The sequence below is a fragment of the Oncorhynchus clarkii genome, chromosome 23, assembly GCF_045791955.1.
Source record: "Oncorhynchus clarkii lewisi isolate Uvic-CL-2024 chromosome 23, UVic_Ocla_1.0, whole genome shotgun sequence".
In the NCBI taxonomy this organism is placed as follows: Eukaryota; Metazoa; Chordata; class Actinopteri; order Salmoniformes; family Salmonidae; genus Oncorhynchus; species Oncorhynchus clarkii.
Window position 1 is genome coordinate 5,170,976 of NC_092169.1, and position 9,407 is coordinate 5,180,382.

General features: G+C 48.0%; 1 long non-coding RNA gene across 1 annotated transcript; it reads right to left on the reverse strand.

Moving 5' to 3' along the window:
* Window positions 1-1,540: 1,540 nt before the first annotated feature.
* On the reverse strand, window positions 1,541-8,853 carry LOC139381072 (uncharacterized). The gene is made up of 3 exons (XR_011628521.1): window positions 8,819-8,853; window positions 8,625-8,713; window positions 1,541-1,565 (listed from the first exon to the last, which is right to left on the reverse strand). It is a non-coding gene; the product is annotated as an uncharacterized lncRNA (long non-coding RNA).
* Between the last annotated feature and the right edge of the window lie 554 nt (window positions 8,854-9,407).

The window sequence follows — 9,407 nt, forward strand, 5'->3', positions numbered from 1 at the left end:
ATGGTCTGTGAAGGACATTGTACACTGCCTGGATCAGGAACTTGATTCTGCCTGCCAAAGGTCAGTCCACATGACTTTCCTCTCCACTGCCTGCTCCCACCTTGGACTGTGTTTGGACCATGATAGTTCATTGGTGATGTGGACACCAAGGAATTTGAAACTCTCGACCCGCTCCACTACAGCCCCGTCAATGGGGGCCTGTTCGGCCCGTCTTTTCCTGTAGTCAACGATCAGATCCTTTGTCTTGTTCACATTGAGGTAGAGGTTTTTGTCCTGGCACCATACTGCCAGGTCTCTGACCTCCCTATAGGTCTCATCATTGACGGTGATCAGGCCTACCACTGTTGTGTCATCAGCAAACTTAATGATGATGTTGGAGTCGTGCTTGACCATGCAGTCGTGGGTAAATAGGGAGTACAGGAGGGGACTAAGCACGCACCCCTGAGGGGCCCCATGTTAAGGAGTAGTGTGGCAGATGTGTTGTTGCCTACCCTTACCACCTTGGGGTGGCCCGTCAGAAAGTCCTGGATCCAATTACAGAGCGAGGTGTTTAGTCGCAGGGTCCTTAGCTTAGTGAAGAGCTTTGTGGGCACTACGCTGAGCTGAAGTCAATGAACAGGATTCTCCCATAGGTGTTCCTTTTGTTCAGGTGGGAAAGGGCAGTGTGGAGTGCGATTGTGTCATCTGTGGATCTGTTGGGGTGGTATGCCAATTAGAGTGGGTCTAGGGTTTCCGGGATGATGGTTTTGATGTGAGCCATGACCAGGCTTTCAAAGCACTTCATGACTACCGACGTGAGTGCTAGGGGGCGGTAGTCATTTAGGCAGGTTCCCTTAATTTTTTGGGGCACAGGGACTATGGTGGTCTGCTTGAAACATGTAGGTATTACAGACTCGGTCAGGAAGAGGTTAAAATGTCAGTGAAGACACTTGCCAGTTGGTCCGCGCATGCTCTGTGTACAAGTTCTTGTAATCAGTCTGGCCCCCCAGCCTTGTGAATGTTGACATGTGTGAGCGGACCAAGTAATTGGGCGTCACTCTAAAGCGGGAAGGTGGAATAAACGAGTCAGGAGTAAGTTTTCTTGATTGAACACAGTTCTCTATTGAGGGCATTGGGTCAACACAAACACTCCAACATAATCAATGAAAATCTTCCAAGGCAAAACATACATCTTCTTCTCCAGATGAAATAAGAACATAATAGGATTATCTTTAAACTACAACAAAAAGTCACGGGATTGTCACCGTCTTAGTGGTTCTTCCTGGATAGCTCCTCTCTCTCGGTGGCCATCTTCCAGAGATAGTTTTCCCCCCTCTCTGCTGGTTCCATTCTCTCTCTTATAGGGGAAGGAGAGTATGTCATTAGTACCGTCAGCTGTGCTTAATTGCCTCTGGTTACCTTGTCTCCCATGCCTTGTTGGGCTACTATCCATGAGCCCAGCCTGCCCTCTGGTGGTCCTTCCACATACCTTCCCCCCCAGGACCGAACCGGAGGGTCGGGCGCCAGACGCGCTGTCTTGGTCGCGTCGGGACAGCGCGTCTGCATTCCCGTTCCTCGATCCGGCCCTGTGGATGACATGGAAAGAGAACGGTTGTAAAGACAAAAACCATCTGGCTATTCTGTTGGCAATGGTTGCATATCCCGGGATAAAACGGCGATAATATCCTGTTATCCCTAAGAAGGCCCGAACATCTCGCTTGGTCCGGGGTCGAGGCCAGTCACGAATTGCCCTGGTCTTCTCTGCCTGTGGGCGTATTTTCCCATTCCCCACAGTGTACCCCAGGTATTCCGCTTCGGACAGGCCCAGGCAGCATTTATTTGGATTGGCTGTCAACCTTGTGGCTTCCAAACTCACGAGCACCGCCCGTAATCGCAGGAGGTGACTATCCCAGTCCTCACTGTGGATGACCACATCGTCTATGTACGCCGCTGCATACTCTTGATGGGGCCGTAGAATGGCATCCATGAGGCGTTGGAAAGTTGCAGCGGCACCGTGCAGTCCGAAGGGCATCCTCACATACTGGAAAAGCCCCTCTGGGGTGGCGAAGGCAGTCTTTGGGCGATCCTCCGGAGCCACCGGCACTTGCCAATATCCCTTCGTCAAATCCAGGGTAGTGATGAACTTGGCCTTTCCTAAGCGCTCCAAGAGTTCATCCACGCGGGGCATGGGATACGCATCGAATGTAGAGATGGCATTCACGCCCCTAAAGTCGTTGCAGAGTCTCATACTACCATCGGATTTGGGGACCAGGACTATGGGACTGGACCACTCACTCGTCGTGGGCTCGATCACGCCCATCCTCAACATTTCCCTCACCTCTTTCTTAGCGATGACTCGGCGAGCCTCAGGAATCCTGTAAAGGCGGATATGTACCTTCTTGCCGGGTTCATTCTGGATATGGTGGAACAGGACATCTGTTTGTCCTGGGAATGGAGAGAATATTCGACCGAAGTTCATAATCAGCTTGTCTAGCTGTCTTGACTGCTCCGGTAGGAGAGTTTGGCCACGGCGCATCTGTGGTAGAGCCTCCTCTTTTCCTTTGCCCTCCAGGGCCATCAAAGCCACCTCCTCCTCTCGTCCATGGTACGTCTTCAGCAGGTTTATGTGATAGAGTTGGACCTTCTTCCTCCTGTCAGGTTGCTTGATGAGGTAATTGACCGGTGAGACCCTTTTCATTACCTCGTAGGGCCCCCTCCACTGCGCCAGCAAGCGATGTTCCGCCGTGGGCACAAGCACCATCACTTTCTCTCCCACGGTGAACTCACGGGGGGTCGCGGACTTATCATAGGCCCGGCCTTGGGTCCTTTGGGCCTTCTCCATATGCTCCTTGACTATGGGCCACACTGCTGACAGGCGGTCTCTCATCAGGGTAACGTGTTCTATTGTGGATCGAAAGGGGCATGGTTGGGTCTCCCAGGTCTCCTTGGCTAAGTCGAGGATCCCTCGACAGGGTCTGCCATAGAGCAATTCAAACGGAGAGAATCCAGTGGATGCCTGGGGTACTTCTCGCAGGGCAAACATTAAGTGTGGGAGAAGCATGTCCCAGTTTTTCCCGTCTCGGGACACCACTCTTCTCAACATGGTTTTGATCGTTTTGTTCAAGCGTTCACACAACCCGTCTGTTTGAGGGTGGAATATGCTTGTATCTGTTGAACCTGATATAACCGACACAAGTCCTTCATCAACCGTGACATGAACGGGGTTCCTTGATCGGTTAATATAGTCTTGGGGAGGCCCACACGAGAGAACATCAGGAATAACTCCTTGGCAATTCCCTTTGACGACATGTTACGCAGGGGTATGGCCTCCGGGAACTTGGTAGCGTAATCTATAACCACTAGGATGTACTCGTGTCCTCTGGCGGATTTTGGGAGGGGTCCTACGAGGTCCATAGCTATGCGTTCAAAGGGAGTCTCTATGATGGGGAGAGGAATCAAAGGGTTACGTAGGTGTGGCCGTGGGGCTGTACGTTGACATTGATCACACGTCCTACAATACCTGGCCACATCCCGGGTGACCCGGGGCCAATAGAATCTCTGCATGATTCTGTCAATAGTCTTGTCTCGTGCCAGGTGTCCTCCTAGGACGTGGGAATGGGCTAACTGTAGAACTGTATCCCTGTATGGCCTAGGCACCATTAGTAATTCCTGGTTTTCCCCCCTTCGTCGTACGACCCAGTATAAGAGACCCCGCCTGATTGCATAGTAAGGAAGAGGGGGCTCACCTGATCCGTCGACGTTCCTCCCGTCGATCACCTTCACCTTCCTCATGGCCTCCCTTAGGTTTGGGTCTCTATGCTGCGAGGTGCCGAACTGTCCCTTTAATTCCTGGGGCAGGTCGACCTCGGTAGAGGGATGTGGAGGATGTTCCACATCCCCATCAGGGGTGACCGAGGAGAATCCCTTCCAGGTTCCCTCCTCGGATGGAGCTTCAAATATATCCCTTAGCGCCTGGTTGCTCCTTTCTTCCTGCGTTGTGTATAACCCTTCACGTGTCTTCATCTGTGGTTTCCTGGAATATCTGTCGTAAACGTTGGGTCGCTATTTCTTCCTCTGCTGCAGAGGACGAGGACGCGGCTACGTCTCCTTGTAGGACTACTACCTCAGGCTTGGATTTTCTGTTCTTTCCTGTCCCTCTTCTTCCCGTGCATAACGTCATCTGCCGAAGCTTCTTATATAGGGGACAGTCTCTCCCGATCAATAATGGCACCTTCAGCTGGGGCACTTTCCCTGCCCTGACTGTACACCTTCCTTTTGGAGTGAGAATAGGCAGATTCACAGTGGGGTAATAGTGGGTGTCTCCATGGATACAGGATACGGCTACTTTGTCTGGTAGCAGTGTTGCGGAGGTCACCATCCGCTCCTCTACTAACGTAACCATACTTCCCGAGTCGAGAATAGCTACCACATCTTGTCCTTCGACTCGCACCGGAATCTCTGAGGCTGGGGCTATCTCTGCTAACCAACAGTGTTGATCCTGCCCCCTCAAAACGGGATATGTGGGGATAGGCAGTGATGACTCCGTGACCATGGGCTCATCCTTGCTAGGACATTGTGGGGCATAATGGTTGGGAGACTGACATTTATAACACCGACCCTGCTGTGTGGTGGCTGACTTCTCCCACCTCCGGGGGGGGTTTGGACATTTCGGTGGCGGGCGCGCCGGGGTGAGTCGTGGTACGGGATTGGAAGACTCCTTCCGTTCCTCCTTGTCACTTTTTAACAACTCCCCTGTAGACCGATATGTTTCCACCGCCTGGGCTATGTCGTCGGCTGACAACGGGTTGGCTTGCCCCACAACCCTTTTTAAGTCACTGGGTAATTCTCTCAATATCTTGTCCACTACGAGAGTCTCTATCACGTGTCCTACTCCCTTTCCAGGTTCTAGCCACTGTTTCGTCAGTCGTATTAATGCGAAGATCTGGGCAAGGACGGGTTGATCAGCTGTATAGGTCCATTGATGGAATTTTACAGCCCTATCTCTGGCAGTCAGCTGGTACCGGGACAGGATCTCGGTTTTTAGTCGCCCATAGTCCGCAGCTTCGCGGGAATCCAGGTCAAAATAGGCTTCCTGAGCCACCCCGGTCAAAGAGGGGCTAATGCGCTCGCCCATTCTGTGGGCGGCCACTCTTCCAAGGTGGCCGTCCTTTCGAAGGTCATGAGGAAGGCCTCAATATCATCCTCCTTGGAGAGACGAGGTAAGATGGCGTGAGCAGCCGCTCTTGGCTTAACTCTAGGTTCTTCTCGTCGGCTCAGCTGTTGTTGCAGGAGTTCTATGGTTGTCTGCTGTGCCGTGATCAATTGTTGTAGTAGGGCGTTATCCATCGTTCTTGAATGGTTCCTCCGGGTCTACTGGAAGAATCTTGATTTACTCACTTATCCTTGTGTCACTCGTCCACCTAATACCTGCATTCTCCACCAATGTGAGCGGACCAAGTAATTGGGCGTCACTCTAAAGCGGGAAGGTGGAATAAACGAGTCAGGAGTAAGTTTTCTTGATTGAACACAGTTCTCTATTGAGGGCATTGGGTCAACACAAACACTCCAACATAATCAATGAAAATCTTCCAAGGAAAAACATACATCTTCTTCTCCAGATGAAACAAGAACATAATAGGATTATCTTTAAACTACAACAAAAAGTCACGGGATTGTCACCGTCTTAGTGGTTCTTCCTGGATAGCTCCTCTCTCTCGGTGGCCATCTTCCAGAGATAGTTTTCCCCCCTCTCTGCTGGTTCCATTCTCTCTCTTATAGGGGAAGGAGAGTATGTCATTAGTACCGTCAGCTGTGCTTAATTACTATCCATGAGCCCAGCCTGCCCTCTGGTGGTCCTTCCACACATGTTTAAAGGTCTTGCTCACATAGGCTACGGAGAGCGTGATCACATGGTTGCCTGGGCAGCTGGTGCTCTCATGCATGCTTCAGCGTTGCTTACCTCGAAAGCGAGCATAAAAGGCATTTCGCTCATCTGGTAGGCTCACGCCACTGGGCAGCTCGCGGCTCCCCTTTGTAGTCCGTAATAGTTTGCAAGCCCTGCCACATCCGACGAGCGTCAGAGCCGCTGTAGTAGGATTCAATCTTAGTCCTGTATTGACGTTTAGCCTTTTGGCTAAAATATGGTTCGTCTGAGGGCATAGCGGGATTTCTTATAAGCGTCCCGATTAGTGTCCCACTCTTTGAAAGTGGTAGCTCTAGCCTTTAGCTCGGTGTGGATGTTGCCTGCAATCCATGGCTTCTGGTTGGGATATAACCACTACCGTTCAAAAGTTTGGGGTCACTTAGAAATGTCCTTGTTTTTGAAAGAAAACCATTTTTTTTTGTCCATTTAAAATAACTGAGCCTCACAAGTCCTCAACTGGCAGCTTCATTAAATAGTACCCGCAAAACACCCGTCTCAAAGTCAACAGTGAAGAGGTGACTTCTGGATGCTGGCCATCTAGGCAGAGTTGCAAAGAAAAAGCCACATCTCAGACTGGCCAATAAAAATAAATAATTAAGATGGGCAAAAGAACACAGACACTGGATAGAGGAATTATGCCTAGAAGGCCCGCATCCTGGAGTTGGCTCTTCACTGTTGACGTTGAGATGGTGTTTTGCGGGTACTATTTAATGAAGCTGCCAGTTGAGGACTTGTGAGGCGTCTGTTTCTCAAACTTAACACTCTAATGTACTTGTCCTCTTGCTCAGTTGTACAACGGGGCCTCCCACTCCTCTTTCTATTTTGGTTAGGGCCAGTTTGCTCTATGAGATCTTCAGTTTCTTGGCAATTTCTCGCATGGAATAGCCTCCATTTCTCAGAACAAGAATAGACTGACAAGTTTCAGAAGAAAGTTCTTTGTTTCGGGCCATTTTGAGCCTGTAATCCAACCCACAAATGCTGATGCTCCAGATACTAGTCTAAAGAAGGCCAGTTTTATTGCTTATTTTATTAGCACCGCAGTTTTCAGCTGAGCTAACATAATTGCAAAAAGGGTTTTCTAATTATCAATTTGCTTTTTAAAATTATAAACTTGGATTAGCTAACACAACGTGCCATTGGAACACAGGAGTGATGGTTGCTGATAATGGGCCTTTGTACGCCTATATAGATAATCCAAAAAAATCTGTCGTTTCGAGCTAAGATAGTCATTTACAACATTAACAATGTCTACACTGTATTTATAATAAATGTTATGTTATTTTAATGGACAAAAAATGTATTATTTCAAAACAAGGCCATTTCTAAGTCATCCCCAAACTTTGAACGGTAGTGTACGTACGGTCACTCTGGTGACAACGTCATCTATGCACTTATTGATGAAGTCGGTGACTGAGTTGGCATACTGCCATTGGATGAATCCCAGAACATATCGCTGTCTGTGCTAGCAAAACAGTCCTGTAGCGTAGCATCCGTGTCATCTTACCACTTCCATATTGAGCGAGTCACTGGTACTTCCTGTTTTAGTTTTTGCTTGTAAGCAGGAATCAGGAGGATAGAATTATGGTCTCCGGCCACTTGAGCGCCGCTTCTGGAGCATTTTCTTGTTGGTTTATGGCCTTATCCAGTTTGTTGAGTTCGGTCTTAGTGCCAGCATCTTGGTAGATAGTGTGGTCTACAGCTTATCATGAGGTACTCTATCTCAGGCGAGCAATCCCTTGACACTTCCTTAATATTAGACATTGCTCTCCAGCTGTCATTGACAAATAGACACACACCCCCACCCCTCGTCTTACCAGACGTAGCTGTTCTGTCCTGCCGATGCACGAAAAACCCAGCCAACTGTATATTATCTGTGTCGTCGTTCAGTCACGACTCAGTAAAACATAAGAAATTACAATTTTTAATGTCCCGTTGGTAGGATAGTTTTGGATGGAGATTGTAGAGGCGGGATACCCACTCGCCAACGAATTCTCACAAGGCACCTGATCTCCGCCCCCTGTATTTCTGTCTTTTCTTCACGTGAATGACAGGGATTTTTGGCCTGGTCTCGGAGAAGACGTATATCCTTTGCGTCAGACTCATTAAAGAAAATATCTTTGTCCAGTTCGAGGTGAGTAATCGCTGTTCTGATATCCAAAAGCTTTTTTCGGTCATAAGAGACGGTAGCAGCAACCTTATGTATGAAATAAGTTACAAACAATGAAAAAAAAACACAAAATAGCACAGTTGGTTAGGAGCCCGTAAAACGGCAGCCATCCCATCCGGTTCCTTTATGATTCACTCAGATCCCAGACGTTCCTGAAGGCATTGCTGCAATAAATATAGAATTTGTTATGTAGCCCTTTACACTTGTACCCTGCAACTTTAGCAAATGTTTTGTTGTCTGTCATTTTTTTTGTCTCATACCTACCCAAGAAATATTCTTATTATGTTACTGATTATATCCAGAGTATTTTCAGATTTGGTAAATATTTCTGCTTCTCTTACTGTTGTGTCCTCATCTTTGTCTAATACTTTTCCAAACTGTTCCCTTTCAATTGCTACCATGGTTATGCATATGCATTTCATATTTCTTTTGTAAGAAACATTTCAATTTAGCCCTATCCATATCAGCCAATTCCCACTAGTGTCAAGGGTTAATATACCACAACCACAATTTCCCATGTGTTTTGGAATTGAAATATGGAGATGGTTGAGGTACCTCAGCAAGTCCAGACCCTCTGACCTGATGCCTTGGCGGGAGCCCTTTGAGTTGTACACTCTGATCTGCTTGGACGCACCATCAAAGACCTGTCGAATATATTAACTACATGCGTATTTCATGACATGACATTAACATGACATGAAATTAGTCTTAGGTCTTCAATATGTCGCAAATTTTAAGTGGACACGCACCTAAAGGATGTAATGGTCCCCTTTCTCAGTATCAGCTCCCACGCACCGAGGAAGAAGGTAAAGTAATTCAGTTCAGTCAATCTGCATTTCAGACCTTCAGGTAACAAGACATGGACATGTCTGCTGTTAGTCCAACTGCACAATCAGAATATGAATGTACACACGGGAAGTGTTTTCACCTATTGACAGAAAGTGTTACTCTGTTGTGTACCAGGGGAGATGTTTGTGTTACAGACATTACTTTAATTACTACACTTCTAATATATGTGTATACTCACGTCTTTGGTCTCCATTTATGCTACTATCTCCGTTATGGCATCTAGCTGGGAAAACCTTGTGTCTATTATGGATCTGTTGAGCTGAAAATGAAAAAGTGACAAACATAGCACTTGCATGGTTATGATTCGAAAGTGTTTGACTTTTCATGGCCAATGTCTGATATCAGTGACAGTAAGACTAGGTACATCGTTTACAACTCTCCTCCCCGGTCAGTGATGATACTCCTGAGTGGCGCAGCATTCTAAGGCACTGCATCACAGTGCGAGAGGTGTCACTACAGACTCTGGTTCGATCCCGGGCTGTATCACAA